The sequence below is a fragment of the Oncorhynchus gorbuscha genome, linkage group LG25, assembly GCF_021184085.1.
Source record: "Oncorhynchus gorbuscha isolate QuinsamMale2020 ecotype Even-year linkage group LG25, OgorEven_v1.0, whole genome shotgun sequence".
Taxonomy (NCBI): Eukaryota; Metazoa; Chordata; class Actinopteri; order Salmoniformes; family Salmonidae; genus Oncorhynchus; species Oncorhynchus gorbuscha.
In genome coordinates, this window is record NC_060197.1 from 21,124,811 (window position 1) to 21,147,617 (window position 22,807).

The 22,807-nt window shown below is 41.5% G+C and overlaps 1 protein-coding gene across 2 annotated transcripts in view; it reads left to right on the top strand.

Annotated features, from left to right (window-relative positions):
* The first annotated feature begins 4,683 nt into the window (after window positions 1-4,683).
* htr2cl1 (5-hydroxytryptamine (serotonin) receptor 2C, G protein-coupled-like 1) overlaps window positions 4,684-22,807 on the top strand; it is a 209,075-nt gene continuing 190,951 nt past the window's right edge. For both annotated transcript variants that reach the window (XM_046327937.1, XM_046327938.1), the window contains exon 1: window positions 4,684-4,795. The gene's annotated coding sequence lies outside the window, so the exon portion shown is untranslated. The remainder of the gene's footprint in view (window positions 4,796-22,807) is intronic.

Genomic DNA, 22,807 nt, shown 5'->3' on the forward strand with positions numbered 1-22,807 from the left:
AATGAAGAAATAATTTAGATCCATGAAGTAGTTGTGTGTGAGTACTATTTTAATGCAAGCACTGGAAGGTTGTTCATTAGGGTCACGTTGCACAAGAAAATGTTCCATAGCTTCAATACCGCCCTCATGTGGAATATTTGTGTATAACGACTCAACATCAAATGCAACTAACAAAATATTCTCAGGGAGAGGATCAAGAGATTCAATAATAGAGATACTACTGCTAGTGTCCTTTACGAAGGGGGTGAGCTGTCCTGCGAGTGGTCTAATAAAAAAGTCAACAAAAGTTGATAGAGGGGCAGTTACTGCATCAATGCCCACTACAATAGGGTGCCCTGGAGGTTTTGTAACATATCTTGTGTAATTTCAGCAATGTATAGAACGTGTGTCACGAATACCACCGACGGTGGCTCCCCTTCCTGTTCGGGTGGTGCTCGGTGGTCGTCGTCGCCGGTCTACTAGCTGCCACCGATCCCTTTTTCCTTTTCGTTACAACGTGGCAATTTTAGGGTGTTGAATAGCCAAAAATATGTGTTATTTTTTGATTATCTGACCAGAACATAAATAACCATCTCGGACAGTAAAGATCATGTTCTGAGCTTGGGCAGTGGGGTCACTTCTGAGTTTCTTGTAAAAGGTGTTGTCAAACAGTTGTCTATGACACTAATTTACATAAACTGTCCTATCCATGAGTACAACGGACCCACGCTTATCAGTAGGGCGGGTAAGGACTAACGTATCGGATTGTAAATCAAGCAAAGCTCGTTTTTTATCCTTTGGCAAATTATGGAAAGATATGTACTCCTGTTTGTTCTTAAGGAGATGAACAACATATTTTTCAACAAGTCTGCAACATGTCTCAATAGAGGCTGGAGGTACAAAATAACTCTTACATCTAAAAGCAATCAGAGTATGTGCAGGTGAGCAACCTACATGTTCAGTAGAAATATTTTGATTAGGGGAGCTAAAGCTATTCCTTTAAACGGATGTTTCTAAAAAACTTAAACATGTCTACCTTAACATAAAAATCGTTGCACTGAGTTGTAGACATAAAAGATAACCCTTTATTAAGCAAGGAGACATGGGCAGGGCTCCATATCTTGCTTGATAAATTAAAAACACTCAGTCCTGTGGGTTCTGGGACCGTGTGAACGGTCCCCTCTGCCTCTGGTAGTCATTTCTTCTTACCCCGTCGGGTTCAGCATCTCGTAGGTGCGCTTGCCCGTGCCCGTGGTTGTAGAGCGTTGGTCAGACTGGGGTGGATAGAAGTAAGCGGCATCCCTCCTGCGTCTGTCATGGAGAAGAGGAGCAAGACCTCTTGTCAGGGTTTCTCCAGATGTAGACTTTGTCTTTTTTGTCTTGGTTGAATTTCTTGATTTTAAGTTCCTTTATTTCTGTAGACAACTTATCGCTTGGTTTGTTTTCATCAGTTCATTGAATATGCCATCATCATTAACAGCTCCTTGCAGAGCTGTGCATTTCTCTTCAATCATGTTATCCATTTCAATAAAATCCTTTTTAAACTGGTCAACAATTAATGTCATTAAATCAATAATTTGTCAGTGATGGCACACCAGCGCTCACAGAAATCATCTGTGTGCTGTCCCAATGATGGTTCTTTTTGCCACCTGAATCCCAGTGGAAGGCGTATGTCGCAAGTCCCGACTCCACAGGAGAGCCGTTTGAACGTAAAAATGGTATTTTATCAAAATGAGTTTTTTTTTGTGCCAGAAATGCCTTCTTGAACATGTGCCTTAATAACAAACACGTATGCCATCTGTAAATACAAATACAATTGTTAAATTAGGAGCCTTGTTGGTTAAGCCACAGAAAAGGTTTGCAACCTTCCCACTAGCCATGATTGGCTGAGTTACTGAGTGGGCTGGACATGCCGAGAGAGGAGTTCGGATTGATCTGCCATAGAAGCTCATCAGTCTGTGTTGATAATCTTGTCAAACGCGGCTTTAAAAAAAATGTATTGTGTAGTTACTCTCTAGTAACTACCCATCCCGCATGAGGGAGCGTAATCATCGACTGACACTAATTAGCATAATGCAACGGACATAAATATTCCTAGAAAATATTCCTATTCATGAAAATCACAAGTGAAATATATTGAGACACAGCTTAGCCTTTTGTTAATCACCCTGTCATCTCAGCTTTTCAAAATATGCTTTACAGCCTAAGCTAGATAAGCATTTGTGTAAGTTTATCAATAGCCTAGCATAGCATTTGTCCAGCTAGCAGCAGGTAACTTGGTCACGGAAATCAGAAAAGCAATCAAATTAAATCGTTTACCTTTGATGAGCTTCAGATGTTTTCACTCACGAGACTCCCAGTTAGATAGCCAATGTTCCTTTTTTTCCAAAAATATTAGTTTTGTATGCAAAATTGCTCCGTTTGTTCTTCACGTTTGGCTGAGAAATCGCACAGAAATTGCAGTCACGAAAACAGCGAAAAATATTCCAAATTAGCTCCATAATATCGACAGAAACATGGCATACGTTGTTTATAATCAATCCTCAAGGTGTTTTTCAAATATCTATTCGATAATATATCCACCGGGACAATTGGTTTTTCAGTAGGACCGATTGGAATAATGGCTACCTCTGTATTTTACGCGAGAATCACTGTGGGAGCCATCAGGTGACCAGTTGCGCAATGTAGCCGCTTAGGGGTATTCTTCAACATAAATGCGTAAAACTACGTCACAATGCTGTAGACACCTTGGGAATACAGAGAAAAAGTAATCTGGTTGGAACGCAGAGCTTTCAAAAGATGAGTCACTTCCGGATTGGATTTTTCTCAGGCTTTCGCCTGCAATATCAGTTCTGTTATACTCACAGACAATATTTTTTACAGTTTTGGAAACTTTAGAGTGTTTTCTATCCTAAACTGTCAATTATATGCATATTCTAGCATCTTGTCCTGACACAATATCCCATTTATTACGGGAACATTATTTTTTCCAAAAATGAAAATACTGCCCCATCGTCAAAGGTTAAGCTGCATAAGTGTGGCTCTCCACTTTCTGGAGGATCAAGTTTAGAAATCAGTGGAAATAGAGTATAATAACTAAGAGATGGAGGAAATACCTGTCTCAGGATTACATCTTCAAACTAAGGGCAACCGTGGCATGGCATTCCTGACAGGGAGACACGTCCATATGCACGATGACGTATACAGCCATGTAAGATAGCTAGCTACATTTTCAGATATTACACCTTTTCTAATTTTGACAGAAAGCAGTTTCATTTCGAGCTAAAGTGTACTGTTAGCTGGCTCCCCAGCTGATGTTATTATTAGTTTCCTAGCACCGTGAGTTGTTCTAGTTAGACCCTAATGTTAGCCACAACTCATAAACACGGCCTATTTATAAAATTTATCTTCTTAAAATGTGATTTTAAACTTAATCTTAACCCTAACCTTAAATAAAAAATAATTAATCATTATGATTTAGCAAATTTTTACTTTGTGTCTGTGCTAACTAGTGGAAACTGGCGTGCAGCGCAAACTCTCCCCATTGAGCAGTAGACTGTATCACGAAGACATCCAGATGGTTACTACTAATATTACAAGTAATTTATTTTGTAGGCTGCTATTTTACTGTTGCCAGCATACATAAGGCTCATCGATCCGGACAAGCTGTACAGGACAAGCTGTATAAGCAAACAAGAAAATGTTCATCCAGAGACAGCGCTCCTAGTGGCCGGTGACTTTAATGCAAGAAAACTGAACCATTTTACCTAATTTCTATCAGCATATCACCTGTGCAAACAGAGGGGCACAAATTCTAGATCACCTTTACTCCACTCAGAGAAATGCATAAAAAGCTATCCCTCATTTTTATCATATATGAAGGTAAGAGCCAGATGCGGACAGTGTCAAATTAAAGATAGTTTAATCATCCAACAGGGGCAGGTAATAGACAGGTCAAGGCGGGCAGGGGTCAGTAAACCAGAGGTGGGGCAACGGTAGCAGGGCGGCAGGCAGGCTCATCATCAGGAATTTAATTATGGGGCGTTTCAGGCCTTGAAGTGAACATGATTGTGTACTTGGAATTAAAAGGGGGTTTAGGGGCTTACGTTGAGAACTTCCCTTGTTTGGCTAATCATTTGGACCTACGATGAAGATGGCTGCAGGGGTGCCCCCAATGGCTTGAGGCCAGGGTAAGTATTCTGAGTTTGAAACGCAGGCTATGTTCTGGAACCGCAAAATACCTCATGATTGTCAGTACATGGGACCCATACACCAGGACAAGGCGGGAATTCAACTCGTGGTTGGCAAAGCGCCCGTCGCTTCTCCGCTCCAGACACTAACCACGGTGAAATAACGCTGGAGATCTGTTTTCTCCTCTCTATTCCCAGTAAGCTTCTGGTCGTTAATCGAGGGACATCTATTAGTCTTTGGATAAAAGTGCCAGTTTTAATACCCAAGAAAAAGATTCCGGGGTAGATGTCTAACAGACGGTCTCGCTCTAGTGCGTGTATGCCACTGCTGTAGCCCTACAGCCACATGCATACAGGGTCTGCCTTGCTGCTGAGTCTCGGTCAGTGTGTGACATGCATAACCTACTGGTGGCTGAGGAGGAGATGAGTGTTTTTACCAGACACCGATTCCATTTCTGCCTATATTCAGTCTAGGTTTGAGACCGGACAGGGGGGGGGGGGACGCGTTGTGCGCTTCGTTGAGTGGAATCCTGAATCAACTAAGGACATGAAGACAAATGACAAGAGGAATGTAACCGAAGAAAGACGTTTAAAATGGCACCAATTGAGATAAAGGATCACCTTGTGTAAGTGTAACAATTTCTACATGCTTAAAGTTATATGTATTAGGCGAAATGGTAACGTTTGATATTTTCACAATCCGTTGGTGGCATTTGGAATCAACACTTACAGCCGTGCCAGGCACACTGGTTTGCAACAATTACAGTGGAATTAAATTTCAGATGTGTTTATTTTATAACAGGCTAAGTAAACCGACTAAGGTAGTCTAACAATCTGGCAGTTTTGCTAATGATATCCTCTGTTAGGACAGGAATATAAATAAGAAAAGTTAAAAGTACATAGAATTCCAATGTCAAATGCATCACATCCTATTCTGTGCGTAATTGCCATTTAATTCATAGCTCATCTTGATTGATTTGAAATGAAAATGTGAATGGACCTTGATCCACCCATTTCACATTCAATTTCAACCGCCAATATGAGCTAAACACAACGTGCGTGGCAATTATGCAAAGAATATGATAGCTGTGTATGGCATTGTTGAGTATTCCTTTGTGATTGGCCAATATACCACTGCTAAGGACTGTTCTTACGCAGACACCTAAACCCGAGGTGCCACATTGCTATTATTAACTGGTTACCAACGTAATTAGATTAGTAAAAATAAATGTTTTCATAGTCGTGGTATATCAGACCATATACCACGGGTGTCAGCCAATCAGCATTCAGGGCTCGAACCACCCAGTTTATAATTCCCTTTATAAACTTGGTGGTTCGAGCTCTGAATGCTGATTGGCAAAGACGTTTTATTTCAGACCATGGGTATGACAAAAAATGTATTTTTACTGCTGTAATTACTGCGACTAAGAACAGCCCCTAGTTGTGGTATATTGGCCATATACCACACCCATTTGGACATTATTGCTTAAATAACTCTGTTTGCACAAGTAAACTTCAATGGCTTTAGTTAATTTTACATGTTTTGTTTGAGCTGCTTTTGAAAACAAAAGTCGATTTTGGAAACCGTATTGGAATTGCTGAATTTGATTTTCATAATAGCAAGCTAAGACCGATGCTTTGGTTAGCTAAACTAGCAAGTTTGGTTACCACGGCAACTACAAGCTGTGGAATGAACATGCTGGCTACTTCAGTGCATGTTAAACACATTTATAGTGGAAAATGTGTTAAATTACAGCCATGGTAGAAAAGGGATAATCAACTCAGGACGATGCATTCTTTGGAAAATATTGGAACTCAGTGGCTGTTCAGTTCCACTCCGTTAGAACGTCTCGGAGCACATGCACCTTTCACTTCATTCATTATTTTACAAAGAACTCATAGCCCCTCGTTGATGAACCCCTATGTAGCATGTCAGACAATTTAAATGTATATACAGGGCATTTAGAAAGTATTCAGACCCCTTGACTTTTTCCACTTTGTTACATTAGCCTTAATCTAAAATTGATTAAATAGTTTTCCCCTCATCAGTCCACACACTAACACATAATGACAAAGCAAAAACAGGTTTAGAAATGTTTGCTAATTTATATTTAAAAAATGAAATTACATTTACATAAGTATTCAGACCCTTTACTCAGTATCTTGTTGAAGCACCTTTGGCAGCGATTACAGCCTTGAGTCTTCTTGGGTATGACGCTACAAGCTTGCAAACCTGTATTTGGGGCTTTTCTCCCATTTTCTGCAGATCCTCTCAAGCTCTCCGGTTGGATTAGGAGCATCGCTAAACACCTATTTTCAGTTCTCTCCAGGGACGTTAGAATTGGTTCAAGTCCAGGCTCTGGCTGGGCCACTCAAGGACTTTCGGAGATCTGTCCCGCAGCCACTTCTGCATTGTCTTGGCTGTGTGCTGAGGATCGACTAGAGAATATTGTTTCTCATGGTCTGAGTCCTTTAGTTGCCTTTTGGAAAACTCCAAGTGGGCTGTCATGTTCCTTTTACTGAGGAGTGGCTTCCGTCTGGCCACTAGAATTACCTGGATTTCTGCATAAATTGGCCATAACATTTGATCTGATCTTCTTCTGTCACAACAGTAGACAGTCTGCTTAAGCTAATAACACACACACATACAATTATACGTTTTCATGTCTTTATTGAACACACCGTGTAAACATTCAGTGTAGGGTGGAAAAAGTATGAACCCTTGCATTTAATAACTGGTTGATCCTCCTTTGGCAGAAATAACCTCAACCAAACATTTTCTCTAGTTACGGGTCAGACCTGCACAACGGTTAGGAGGAATTTTGAACCATTTTTACAAAATTGTTTCAGTTCAGCCATATCCTTAGGATGTCTGGTGTGAAAAGCTCTCGAGGTCATGCCACAGCATTTTAAATCAGGTTGAGTTCAGGACTCTGACTGGGCCACTCCAGAAGGCGTATTTTCTTCTTTTGAAGCTGTTCTTTGTTGATTTACTACAGTGTTTTGGGTCGTTGTTCTGTTGCATCACCCGACTTCTGAACTTCAATTGGCAAACAGATAGCTTAACATTCTCCTGCAAAATGTCTTCATAAACTTGGGAATACATTTTTCCGTTGACGATAGCAAGCTGTCCAGGCCCTGAGGCAACAAAGCAGCCCCAAACCATGACGCTCTCTCACCATACTTTACAGTTGGGATGAGGTTTGATGTTGGTGTGCTGTGCCTTTTTCTTCTCTACACATAGCGTTGTGTGTTCCTTCCAAACAACTCAACTGTCGTTTCATCTGTCCACAGAATATGTTGCTAGAAGCGCTGTGGAACATCTGGGTGCTCTTTTGCAAACTTCAGACGTGCAGCAATGTTTTTTTTGGACAGCAGTGGCCTCTTCTGTGATGTCCTCCCATGAACACCATTCTTGCTTAATGTTTTACGTATCGTAGACTCGTCAGATGTTACCATGTTCCAGAGATTTCTGTAACTCTTTAGCAGACACTCTAGGATTCTTCTTAACCTCCATTGAGCATTCTGCGCTGTGCTCTTGCCGTCATCTTTGCAGGACGGCCATTCCTAGGGAGAGTAGCAACTGTGCTGAACTTTCTCCATTTATAGACCATTTGTCCTACTATGGACTGATGGACATCAAGGATTTTAGAGATACTTTTGTAACCCTTTCCAGCTTCATGCAAGTAAACGATTCTTAATCTTAGGCCTTCTGAGATCTCTTTTGTTCGAGGCATGGTACACATCAGCCAATGCTTCTTGTGTATAGCAAACTCAAATTTTGTGAGTATTTGTTGGGCAGGGCAGCTTTAACCAACATCTCCAATCTCATCTCATTGATTGGACTCCAGGTTAGCTGACTCCAATTAGCCTTTGGAGAAGTCATTAGCCTAGGGGTTCACATATTTTTTTACCAACCTACACTGTGACTGTTTAAATGATGTATTCAATATAGACCAGAAATACAAATTATTAGTTTAAGCACACTGTTTGTCTACTGTTGTGACTAAGATGAAGATCAGATCCAATTTTATGACTGATTTATGCAGAAATCCAGGTAATTCCAAAGGGTTCACATACTTTTTCTTGCCACTGTATATACACTACCGTTCAAATGTTTGGGGTCACTCAATGTCATCGTATTTGAAAAATATTTTTTAAATGTAATGGAATATCTACATAGATGTACAAAGGCCCATTACCAGCAACCATAACTCCTGTGTTCCAATGGCTTGTTTGTTTTTATTTATAGTCGACAATGCACATGAATCAATATTATAATAATGCAACATCCATGTAAATGTGCCAGGGTTAGCCAAAAGCTAAGTAGTCCAAGGCAGCTAAAGACAATTGCACAACCACAATACAAATACTCACTGAAACAATACAAAATACATTACATCCAATAATTTATAATTCTAACGACAACACTATCATCAACCGTCTTACATATGAGGAACTACAGATAACTCGTGTACAGGTTTGAGATATGTTTTCAATTCAAATTTAAAAGTACAATCAGTGTAGCTTCTCAAGTCCATGTGCATTGTGTTCCAGTATATTGTAGCTCTAACAGAGAAGGACAATTGGCCAAATTAGATTTTCTTTTATTATTATTTATTTATTTTACTGTTTCGGAGGGACAATGCAATCCCCTCTAGTTACTGCCCTTGTTATCCTGGAGATGCTTTCTTTGAGCATGATATGCCGGCATAGGGGTTTAGGGGCAAGATCATGAAGGATCTTAAAGATAAGGCTTACATCTACATACTGCTTAAAGCTATCCAGACGAAATAAATTGTGTTTAAATTATATGTTTAAATTATATGACAATGGTGGAAACTGTTTAGTTTATTATAAATAAAATCTTAAGTGTTTGTAGAGTGATTCAATTGGTTTCAGAATAGTAGCTCCTGCTTGTGACCAGCATGTGAGGCAATATCTCAAAGAGAGGATCATAGTATGCATATATAGTTTGGTGTCCTCCAGAGGAGTGAAAGGTCTTATAAACCTAAAGTTGGATAATCCAAACTTAAGACGGTTAACTTTTTAGTGATGGGGCAGTATTCGGATGAATGACGTGCCCAAAGTAAACTGCCTGTTGCTCAGGCCCAGAAGCTAGGATATGCATATATTTAGTGGTATTGGATAGAACAAAAATCTGAAGTTTCTAAAACTGTTAAAATGTCTGAGTATAACAGAATTGATATGGCAGGTGAAAATCCATCCAGGAAGTGTTTTTTTGTTTGTTGACGTGAGTGGTTTTCCATTGACTGCCTATTGACTATGTAATGGGTTAGGTCCCAGATTTCAGTTCCTATGGCTTCCACTAGATGTCAACAGTCTTTAGACATGGTTTCAGGCTTGTTTTCTGAAAAAAGACAAAGGAAAAATACATTTTGGTTAGGGGACTGGGGAAGCATGCAGTACTGGTTTGCGCCCGCATGACTGTTTGTGTGCCCTTCGTTCTTGTTCCATTCTATTGAATATGCTATTGTCCGGTTGAAATATTATTGACTTAGATAATTGACACCCTGAGGATTAGTTATAAACATCATTTGACATGTTTCGACGAACTTTACCAGTACACTTAGGGTGTCTTCATCTGCATGTTATGACTCCCTTTGAGCCGGTGGATTACTGAACAAAACACGCCAACAAAACTGAGTTTTTGTGATATAAAGGACTTCATTGAACAAAACAACCATTTATTGTGTTCCTGGGACCCTTGTGATTGCAACCAGATTATCTCCAAAGGTAACTGATTTATTTTATTGCTATTTCTGACTTTCGTGACTCCTCTGCTTAGTTGGAAATTGTTTATGCTTTTGTGTGTGGGGCGCTGTCCTCAGATAATAGCATGTTATGCTTTCGCCGTAAAGCCTTTTTGAAATCTGACAAAGTGGCTGGATAAACAAGAAGTCAAACTTTTAACCAATGTATAACACTTGTATTTTCATGAATGTTTATTACTATTTCTGTAATGTGAATTTGGCGCTCTGCAATTTCAATGGATGTTGTCGGTGTGTCGCTAGCAGAACGCCTGCGCCAAAGAGGTAATTAACCACCTTCACATGTTTCTTAAATATCAAGTTGGAGTCCAAAATGATACCCAAGATGCCTGAAGTTAGACAACTTTCATATTCTCCCCATAAACAAGAAGAGCTCTTTGGGAAGAATTATGTATTTGATGTATGGAGTTACCCTGAATAAGGTGATCAGCCACCCATCTTTCAGCTACTTTTGATAACACTGGAATAATTATTATAGGTCTGTAATTTTCCACCAGTGTTGGGTATCACTGCAGCAGACTTCCAAGCATTTGGGAAGAACCCATATTTGATAGACATATTAACTAGATGTACAATAGGGGCAATCAGAATATTTGTGTCTCTTCAGGAACAGTGTCTAGACCAAATACATAACTCTGCTTTTGCTTTTTTTATATTCCTAACCACCTTATTTCTCAGTAACGCAAATATACGTCTGTCATCATTCTTACCAGACTTCAGTGCTTTTTTTTCAATAAAAAATCCTGTTCTCTTATCTCCCTCCAGAGGTCCTCGTTGAGCAATGGTAGAGGTCTTCTGTCTTGGCTTACATTGAAATGTCCTAGTAAAAGGTATCCACTTTGTCAATAGCTGACAGAAATGTTCTGTATCCAGACTCGGTCTTCATTACTTAAAACCTCTTATGGTTTAGGGGACGCTTGCGTCCCACTTGGCCAAAAACTAGGGAAAATGCCAGGCGGAAAATTCAGATAAATTGATATGAAAATCTAACTTTCATTAAATCACACACGTAAGATACTCAATTAAAGCTACACTCGTTGTGAATCCAGCCAACATGTCAGATTTTAAAAAGGCTTTTCGGCGAAAGCAAAAGAAGCTATTATCTGATGATAGCACAACAGTTAACAAAGAGGGTAGCATATTTCAAACCTGCAGGCGCTACACAAAACGCAGAAATAAAATATAAAACGTGCCTTACCTTTGACGAGTTTCTTTTGTTGGCACTCCAATATGTCCCATAAACATCACAATCGGTCCTTTTTGTTCGATAATTCCGTCCATATATATTCAAAATGTCAATTTATTTGGCGAGTTTGATCCAGAAAAAAACGTCTTTCAAATTGCGCAACATCACTACAAAATATTTCAAAAGTTGCCTATAAACTTTGCCTAAATTTTTCAAACTACTTTTGTAATACAACTTTAGGTATTTTTAAACGTTATTAATCGATCAAATTGAAGACTGGTCTATCTGTGTTCAATACAGGAAGACAACAAACCAACGCTACATTTCAAGTCTTGCGCAACTCTCAACAGTGTTACCCAGATCCTAGTTGGCCCTACTTCTTCATTGCACAAATTAATAACCTCAACCAAATTCCAAAGACTGGTGACATCCAGTGGAAGCGGTAGGACCTGAAAACAAGATCCTAAGAAATATCGTTTGCCAATGAGAACTCGGTGAACAGAGACCTAAAAAAATATATATATTCTGAACGGTTAGTCCTCTGGGTTTTGCCTGCTAGAATTCCGAGAATTCCGGAGTTCTAAATTGAGCAGCTGCTGAAAAATGAGCTCCTGTATTTATTGAGATTTAAATGTTTTTTTAGAGTGAAGTACATCGAAAAAATCAAGAGAAAACTGCAAGACTCAATAGAAGACAAAACAAGGAACAAACTAAACAAGACAGGCTTTTGAAAAATTAACTATTTTTTTCATAAAATTGTACAGTTATCTTAGCTAGGTGAATTGCTAGCAGAATTGTTTACTTGTTGCTAAGCAGTTGCTAGGGACTCTCCTGGAAGAAGCTAGCTAGCTTACAAAGAATAACAACAAAAAATATCTAGTTAACAGAAGAAAGGAAGACAAAATAAGGACAAAAGAAGGACAGAAGAAAAAGGAAAAGAAAGAGGACAACAAAGTGAAACAGTCAGCACTTCTATTGCAACTTCGTATTTCGTCGTCCTAACGTAGTCTACACTGCTATCTGCCCAGCAGCTAGCCAGCTAGCAAACGTCCACCGTCTACCGAATAGCAGCACTGTAGAAACTATTACACTCAACTGAACGACTTGATTAGTGTAGTGTTAGCTAGCTACATAGTTGTCTTTGCTGTCTTCGTATCCAAGATAATTGTGTAGTTTAGAGCGTGTAGTCTTAGAGTGATTATCTTAATTTACCGAGGTTAGCTAGCCAGCTATTTGTCTTCCTTAACGTAGGAGACACTGCTAGCTAGCCAACAGCTAGCCAACGTCTACTGAATAGAACTTCCGCACTCAACAACCCGGTCGCATTCCGCTTCGCTCCACAGGTAGTATCACATTTTTCATTTCATTTCATTACAGCACAACGGTTTGATTTGTTTGATCGTAGCTAGCTACATAGCTAGCTACATAGCCGTCTGTGTATCAAAGATAATTGTGTAGTCTAGAGCGATTTTCTAGGTTAGCTAGCCAGCTATTGTCGTTCTTTTAACGCAACGTAACGTAATCAACAGTGCTAGCTAGCCAGCTAGCCCCGAATAGCAGCACTGTAGAAACTACTACACTCAACGGAACGACTTGATTAGTGTAGTGTCAACAACGCAGCCACTGTCAGCTAGCCTACAAAGTCAACAACGCAGCCACTGCCAGCTAGCCTACTTCAGCAGTACTGTATCATTTTTAATAATTTTAGTCAATAAGATTCTTGCTACGTAAGCTTAACTTTCTGAACATTCGAGACGTGTAGTCACCTTGTCATTCCAATCTCCTTGCATTAGCGTAGCCTCTTCTGTAGCCTGTCAACTATGTGTCTGTCTATCCCTGTTCTCTCCTCTCTGCACAGACCATACAAACGCTCCACACCGCGTGGCCGCTGCCACCCTAATCTGGTGGTCCCAGCGCACGACCCACGTGGAGTTCCAGGTCTCCGGTAGCCTCTGGAACTGCCGATCTGCAGCCAACAAGGCAGAGTTCATCTCAGCCTATGCCTCCCTCCAGTCCCTCGACTTCTTGGCACTGACAGAAACATGGATCACCACAGATAACACTGCTACTCCTACTGCTCTCTCTTCGTCCGCCCACGTGTTCTCGCACACCCCGAGAGCTTCTGGTCAGCGGGGTGGTGGCATAGGGATCCTTATCTCTCCCATGTGGTCATTCTCTCTTTCTCCCCTTACCCATCTGTCTATCGCCTCCTTTGAATTTCATGCTGTCACAGTTACCAGCCCTTTCAAGCTTAACATCCTTATCATTTATCGCCCTCCAGGTCCCCTCGGAGAGTTCATCAATGAGCTTGATGCCTTGATAAGCTCCTTTCCTGAGGACGGCTCACCTCTCACAGTTCTGGGCGACTTTAACCTCCCCACGTCTACCTTTGACTCATTCCTCTCTGCCTCCTTCTTTCCACTCCTCTCCTCTTTTGACCTCACCCTCTCACCTTCCCCCCTACTCACAAGGCAGGCAATACGCTCGACCTCATCTTTACTAGATGCTGTTCTTCCACTAACCTCATTGCAACTCCCCTCCAAGTCTCCGACCACTACCTTGTATCCTTTTCCCTCTCGCTCTCATCCAACACTTCCCACACTGCCCCTACTCGGATGGTATCGCGCCGTCCCAACCTTCGCTCTCTCTCCCCCGCTACTCTCTCCTCTTCCATCCTATCATCTCTTCCCTCTGCTCAAACCTTCTCCAACCTATCTCCTGATTCTGCCTCCTCAACCCTCCTCTCCTCCCTTTCTGCATCCTTTGACTCTCTATGTCCCCTATCTTCCAGGCCGGCTCGGTCCTCCCCTCCCGCTCCGTGGCTTGACGCTGGTTCTGCTCACACTGCCCTACCCTGTGCTCTGACCTCTTTCTCCCCTCTCTCTCCAGATGAAATCTCGCGTCTTGTGACGGCCGGCCGCCCAACAACCTGCCCGCTCGACCCTATCCCCTCCTCTCTTCTCCAGACCATTTCCGGAGACCTTCTCCCTTACCTCACCTCGCTCATCAACTTATCCCTGACCGCTGGCTACGTCCCTTCCGTCTTCAAGAGAGCGAGAGTTGCACCCCTTCTGAAAAAACCTACACTCGATCCCTCCGATGTCAACAACTACAGACCAGTATCCCTTCTTTCTTTTCTCTCCAAAACTCTTGAACGTGCCGTCCTTGGTCAGCTCTCCCGCTATCTCTCTCAGAATGACCTTCTTGATCCAAATCAGTCAGGTTTCAAGACTAGTCATTCAACTGAGACTGCTCTTCTCTGTATCACGGAGGCGCTCCGCACCGCTAAAGCTAACTCTCTCTCCTCTGCTCTTATCCTTCTAGACCTATCGGCTGCCTTCGATACTGTGAACCATCAGATCCTCCTCTCCACCCTCTCCGAGTTGGGCATCTCCGGCGCGGCCCACGCTTGGATTGCGTCCTACCTGACAGGTCGCTCCTACCAGGTGGCGTGGCGAGAATCTGTCTCCTCACCACGCGCTCTCACCACTGGTGTCCCCCAGGGCTCTGTTCTAGGCCCTCTCCTATTCTCGCTATACACCAAGTCACTTGGCTCTGTCATACCCTCACATGGTCTCTCCTATCATTGCTATGCAGACGACACACAATAATCTTCTCCTTTCCCCCTTCTGATGACCAGGTGGCGAATCGCATCTCTGCATGTCTGGCAGACATATCAGTGTGGATGACGGATCACCACCTCAAGCTGAACTCGGCAAGACGGAGCTGCTCTTCCTCCCGGGAAGGACTGCCCGTTCCATGATCTCGCCATCACGGTTGACAACTCCATTGTGTCCTCCTCCCAGAGCGCTAAGAACCTTGGCGTGATCCTGGACAACAAACTGTCGTTCTCAACTAACATCAAGGCGGTGGCCCGTTCCTGTAGGTTCATGCTCTACAACATCCGCAGAGTACGACCCTGCCTCACACAGGAAGCGGCGCAGGTCCTAATCCAGGCACTTGTCATCTCCCGTCTGGATTACTGCAACTCGCTGTTGGCTGGGCTCCCTGCCTGTGCCATTAAACCCCTACAACTCATCCAGAACGCCGCAGCCCGTCTAGTGTTCAACCTTCCCAAGTTCTCTCACGTCACCCCGCTCCTCCGCTCTCTCCACTGGCTTCCAGTTGAAGCTCGCATCCGCTACAAGACCATGGTGCTTGCCTACGGAGCTGTGAGGGGAACGGCACCTCAGTACCTCCAGGCTCTGATCAGGCCCTACACCCAAATAAGGGCACTGCGTTCATCCACCTCTGGCCTGCTCGCCTCCCTACCACTGAGGAAGTACAGTTCCCGCTCAGCTCAGTCAAAACTGTTCGCTGCTCTGGCTCCCCAATGGTGGAACAAACTCCCTCACGACGCCAGGACAGCGGAGTCAATCACCACCTTCCGGAGACACCTGAAACCCCACCTCTTTAAGGAATACCTAGGATAGGATAAAGTAATCCTTCTCACCCCCCCCCCTTAAAATATTTAGATGCACTATTGTAAAGTGGTTGTTCCACTGGATGTCATAAGGTGAATGCACCAATTTGTAAGTCGCTCTGGATAAGAGCGTCTGCTAAATGACTTAAATGTAATGTAAATGTAAATGTAAATGCTACATAAGTTCTGTTATACTCACATGATTCAAACAGTTTTAGAAACTTCAGTGTTTTCTATCCAAATCTACTAATAATATGCATATCTTATATTCTTGGCATGTGTAGCAGGAAGTTGAAATTGGGCACTCTATTTATCCAAAAGTGAAAATGCTGCCCCCTATACCTTTTAAGAAGTTAACCATGGTTAGCATTTAAAAATGCTCACCAGCACAAGTTAACCAGTGCTCAAGGTGTAGAGCCTCCATAGGGTCTTAATTAGGGATAGGCATCCCGCTAGCGGGACAAGCCGACATTGTCCGGTGAAATTGGAGGTTGCGCAATTCAAATAAATAATCATAATATTAAACATTATGAATATACAAGTGTCTTATCATTTAAAAGCTTAAATTCCTGTTTATATAACTGTTGTCCGATTTTCAAAAAGGCTTTCATGCGAAAGCATGCCATGCGGTTGTCTGAGGACGGCGCCCCAGATCAACATTTTTCAACCAGCCCAGGCTTCATAAAATCACAAATGGCGATTTTAAATAAATCACTTAATTTCGAAGAGCTTCCTCTGTTTGTAATCCCAAGGGTCTCAGCTACAACATGAATGGTCATTTTGTTATATAAAATCCTTCTTTATATCCAAGAAAGTCAGTTTAGTTGGCGGCATCGATTTCAGTAATCCACTCGTTCAACATGCCGACAAAGGAGTCCAAAAAGCTACCGATAAACTTTGTCCAAAAAAGTCAACCAACGTTAATTTAATCCTCCTATCTCTAAAATGTAAATAAACTATAATATTTCATATGGTAAGTAGTATGTTCAATAGGAAAGGAACATTTGTAAGTGCGCGCCCTCTCCCTCGCCTGCCGCAAGACTATTGTTCCGGTGCTCTTCTCACACAAACTCCAAATACTTTGTTTGTTTTTCAAAAAACAAGCCTGAAACCTTGAAGAAAGACTGCAAATCCTATGGCTTCCACTAGATGTCAACAATCTGGGAGACAGATTTACAATCGGTTCCCATTATAAGAGCCTGGGAGCTAAATAAAAAACCATTCCGGTTGGATTTTCTTCAGATATTTGCCTGCCATATGAATTCTGTTATAGTCTGACATTATGTTAACATTTTTAGAAACTTCAAAGTGTTTTCTATCCAATGCTACCAATTATATGCATATCCTGGCTTCTGGGCCTGAGTAACAGGCAGTTTACTTTGGGCACGTCAGTCAGGCGGAAATTCAGGAAACTAGACCCTATCCCTAAGAAGTTTAAGCATGCTGAACTTTTGACGTCCCTACCTCCTAGATCTCTCTGCGTAATATTGGATACAGCATACTCTGCACACACTGGTTGAATCAACCTTGTTTCCATGTCATTTCATCAAAATTATATTGAATTAATGTGGAATAGACTTTGAACAGTGGGAGGTAGACTGCCATACCAGCTCAGACGACGTGTTCCTTTACAGGTGGCAACTGATCAGTCAACACAAACACAGAAACCACAAAATCTCTCACTCTTTCGTGCTCACACTCTCTTGCATCACTTGGTCTCTCACTCTCTCTCTCTCTCGCACTCTGTTTCCCTGCCCTCCATAATGTTCATTACATTAATCTTTGACTCATGTCCAACATATCTAATCCTTAGCAATGGTTAGGTCACCTGACTACATTGACTTTTAATCTCACTGCTACAACATCATTGAGACAATTCAACCTCTCAAATCTCAGTGAAAACCTCTACTCTAGATCCATTTTAGGGCTTACAGAAAAAGATATGTGAGAGCGAAAGTAACGTGAAATGTAGCACTCCCATCTAATTTATAAAGTGCTTTTAAAGGCTGGTCATGACACACATCAACACCATCATCCTAGACACACTCCAATTCGAATACCACCCCAACAGAACCACAGCTGAGGCAATCTCAATTGCACTTCACACTGCCCTCTCCCACCTGGAAAAGAGGAAATAACTGTGAATGCTGTTCATAGACTACAGCTCAATGTTCAACACCATAGTCCCCTTAATCAAAACTCATCACAAAGCTAGGGACCCTTGGTCTGAACCCCTTCCTCTGCAACTAGATCCTGGACTTCTTGACGGGTTGGTCCCAGGTGGAGGGTAGGCATCAACACCTCCGCCATGTTGACACTAGACACGGGGGCCCCTCAGGGGTGTGTGCCTAGTCCCCTCCTATGCTCCCTATTAACCAACGACTGCATTGCCACGCACGACTCCAACACCATCAAGTGTGCTGACGACACGATGGTGTTAGGCAATGAGTCAGCCTACAGTGAGGAGGTCAGAGAATTAGCAGTGTTGCCAGGACAATAACCTCTCCCTTGTAAATGTTAAGCTGTTTAAAGATGTTACTCTCATCGGCTACGGAGAGCGAGATCACACAATCGTTCAGAACAGTCTGTTCTTCCTTTAAAAGTTGTGCTCCTGCACCACGGGACTTGGAGGTACCCAGCATCATGGTGTCATTGCTCAGCATCATGGTGTCATTGCTCCAGATCACCACAAGGTGAGTGCTCTAACTCCCCCTTGACAGCTTGAAAGGATCTGCAGAGAACAATGGGAGAAACTCTCCAAATACAGGTGTGCCAAGCTTGAAGTGTCATACCCAAGAAGAGTTGAGGCTGTAATCACTGCCAAAGGTGCTTCAACAAAGTAAAGGGTCTGAATACTTATGTAAATGTCATGTTTTTTTATTTTATGCATTTCTAAAACCCTGTTTTTGCTTTGTCGTTATGGGGTATTGTGTGGACATTTTATGAGGAACCCCCCCCCCCCACCCCAGATTTAATCCATTTTAGAATAAGGCTGTAACGTAACAATGTGGAAAATTTCAAGGGATCTGAATACTTTCAGAATAAACTGTATCCCCAAGCTATGCTAGCTAGCTGCTTTCAGGTTTGCTAAACACAAGGTCAGTGCAGTCGTCAGCCTACAAATAATAGTGAATTAGCTGATCATCTTGAGATGGAGATGGCTTAAACTTCTCTCCATAATTTAGCTTACCTCACTGTTACTCAGTACTCACTACTTAAACCAGACCCCAAAGACAACTCTCGTTTGGGCCCAGGTGGAGGGTAGGCATCAACACCTCCGCCATGTTGACACTAGACACGGGGGCCCCTCAGGGGTGTGTGCCTAGTCCCCTCCTATGCTCCCTATTAACCAACGACTGCATTGCCACGCACGACTCCAACACCATCAAGTGTGCTGACGACACGATGGTGTTAGGCAATGAGTCAGCCTACAGTGAGGAGGTCAGAGAATTAGCAGTGTTGCCAGGACAATAACCTCTCCCTTGTAAATGTTAAGCTGTTTAAAGATGTTACTCTCATCGGCTACGGAGAGCGAGATCACACAATCGTTCAGAACAGTCTGTTCTTCCTTTAAAAGTTGTGCTCCTGCACCACGGGACTTGGAGGTACCCAGCATCATGGTGTCATTGCTCAGCATCATGGTGTCATTGCTCCAGATCACCACAAGGTGAGTGCTCTAACTCCCCCTTGACAGCTTGAAAGGATCTGCAGAGAACAATGGGAGAAACTCTCCAAATACAGGTGTGCCAAGCTTGAAGTGTCATACCCAAGAAGAGTTGAGGCTGTAATCACTGCCAAAGGTGCTTCAACAAAGTAAAGGGTCTGAATACTTATGTAAATGTCATGTTTTTTTATTTTATGCATTTCTAAAACCCTGTTTTTGCTTTGTCGTTATGGGGTATTGTGTGGACATTTTATGAGGAACCCCCCACCCCAGATTTAATCCATTTTAGAATAAGGCTGTAACGTAACAATGTGGAAAATTTCAAGGGATCTGAATACTTTCAGAATAAACTGTATCCCCAAGCTATGCTAGCTAGCTGCTTTCAGGTTTGCTAAACACAAGGTCAGTGCAGTCGTCAGCCTACAAATAATAGTGAATTAGCTGATCATCTTGAGATGGAGATGGCTTAAACTTCTCTCCATAATTTAGCTTACCTCACTGTTACTCAGTACTCACTACTTAAACCAGACCCCAAAGACAACTCTCGTTTGGGCTTCAGTAATGGCCACTTCATTTCTTAATGAGCACCGGCGGAAACACATGCGGATTAGGTGAGTGCAGTTCATGTTCATGTTCACCAGCCAGCCCTTGTCAGAGACTATATCCTATGCCGGTTCGTTGAAGTTAAAAGCAACACAAACACAAACACTGCCCCCTGCATACACACGCGCACACACACGATAACATACGCACCATACACACGTACAAATGGATTTTGTGTTGTAGATGTGTGGTAGTAGAGTAAGGGCCTGAAGGCACACACTTAATGTGTTGTGAAATCTGTTGTGAATGTATTGTGATGTTTTTAAAATTGTATAACTGCTTTCATTTTGCTGGACACCAGGAAGAGTAGCAGCTGCAATGGCAGCAGCAAATGGGGATCCATAATAAATACAAATCTCCCATAATAAATACAAATCTCCCATGAGTGATTGACAAAACAGTGTGTTTCTCTTTCTGTTGTTGACGCATTATTAATATGCAACATGTAGCTGACTGTCTTCTTCGCATTGTCCTATAACAAGTTTCTGTGTGGTTTTTGAGTTGTGGTAATTTCAACAAGGCATACAACCTGATTTCTCCCCTTATCGTGATTTATTGCCAGGGCTTATTTATGGTGCTTGTAAAAAAATATATAATTGCAGATAAACATATGAATGTACTAAGTTTTCAATAAATCACAAACTGTACCTGCATACTGGTTATTGATTTGTACATGTTAAGACTGTTATTTATCAAAATGTCAAAGCAAAGCAGCGACAGCATAATTTTAAACTTACGTTTTAGGAATATAAATTGAAGTTTCATTTAATTTCCAATGGTATTATGTTTAATCAGGTTAAAGCTGCTGAATGAGTCCAAAAATGTGCTGTGTTTTATTTGGTAATTTACCAGAAATTGCCAAACTGGTTTGCCCTGCCTCCTAGGGTGGCAGGGTAAAATATCCTTCACCTGTTTCTTTGACAAGTCAGACACGCGCACACATACATTATATCTAAACAAATATATACAGTGGGGCAAAAAAGTATTTAGTCAGCCACCAATTGTGCAAGTTCTCCCACTTAAAAAGATGAGAGAGGCCTGTAATTTTCATCATAGGTACACTTCAACTATGACAGACAAAATGAGAAAAATAAAAATCCGTAAAATCACACTGTAGGATTTTTAATGAACTTATTTGCAAATTATGGTGGAAAATAAGTATTTGGTCACCTACAAACAAGCAAAATTTCTGGCTCTCACAGAACTGTAACTTCTTCTTTAAGAGGCTCCTCTGTCCTCCACTACCTGTATTAGTGGCACCTGTTTGAACTTATCAGTATAAAAGACTGATGTCTGACTAAATACTTTTTTGCCCCACTGTACACACATGCCGCTGCCCAGTAATAGTAATTGATGGTGGCACTTAGACATTCTTTCCCTTTCTACATTAAAGACATGCGCTGGCAAGCAAGTATTTTTTTTAACCCTTTAGGCCACAATGGAATTCAAGAATGCTGCTGTCGATTGCTGAGAATTTTCAAGATTTTCTCACACATTTCAAAGAGACATAGCTCAAAACAAAGAACAAATGGCAATTAACTTAGTTTTAAAGACCACAACCTTTATTTCATTAGGAATAACACAACAAGAAACACGGGTATTTAAATTGTATATTTGTCTAAATTACTCACTTCAAAAGGTACCTAATATATTAAACTTAGAAATATTATTTACATATAAACAGAATTACTGTCTTCCCTCAATTTTCTAGTTTGAGTGTGACTGTTTACTGGAAGCTGTGCAGCACCATTTTCCAGCTACGTCATACAATAGGAAAGTAATTCTGAGTTGAAACTTGTAATCACTTTTGAGAAAATGTCCCCTGAATGTTTTGGTAAATCTTCTGGAGAGCTCTGTCTACACCCATTCAGCATAGTTCACACCCTCTTAAGCCTTAGCCCCACCCATCTCTTTAAGGGTTGACATGTGAAGTCATGGACTAAACAACCAAAGATTTAAAGACTAGAGCCAGGTTTATACTATGTCTATTGACAGTTGTCACAGTGACATCGTGAGCATTCTATTGTCGTCCAACATCAAACTTGTCGTTTATGAAAAACTATAAACACAAAGTACAGGCTGCATGACATCAGCAGCCTGGTGGTCCAAAATAGCATAACTAGTGTATTTTAACACCAATAAACCCACCTGTTTAAAAATAAATTTAGTACATAGCAAACCAGGAAACTAAAAACAGCTTTCTAAATGTTTTGGTTAGTTTCTAGCTAGCTTGTTAGCTAGCTAGCTAATTTTAAGTTAGCTGGCTAGCCACAAATAATTAACATATCATATAGCTGACAAGATATTCACTTAAGCTCATTTGTCTTCATTATTACAGGAAAATAAACTCACAAGATCATTATTTTGAAGCTAATGGCAAGCCAACTGAGGTTGTGAGACTAACTAAATGAAAAGCATGAGGGCATTCTACCAGAGAATTTAGGAACTTGGACACTGTCTCATTGGCCTAATGTTATATCCTAATTTGACTGGTACAGATCATGTTCTTCACATTACCTTCTCTGGTAAACGCATACCATGTCAAATAAATTCAAAGTTTATTTGTCACATGCACAGGATACGGAAGGTGTAGTGAAATGGTTAGTTGCATAGTGGAGTATTTTTGTTTAAACGTAGCAAGCTAGCTAATGATCTGTTATCCCAATAATGTTACTACCCTGCATGGATCTGCAGATAGCTAACCAACCAGCTCCAATGTTAGCTAGCTAGCTAACATTAGGCTATAACTAGCAATGCAAATGGCTCTGCAATATGAATAATATTACTACACAGATCATAGACGTAACATTAACTAGCTAGCTAACAGTACGCTTTAACTTGAAATGACAATGTCTTGAATTAGAAATGGATATCTGAAAATGTACCTAGCTAGACTATCTTACCTGTATAAATGGATGGACTCTTCTCCCTCTGTCACGGATGCCATGTTTGCCCTTATTTTGAAGAGTT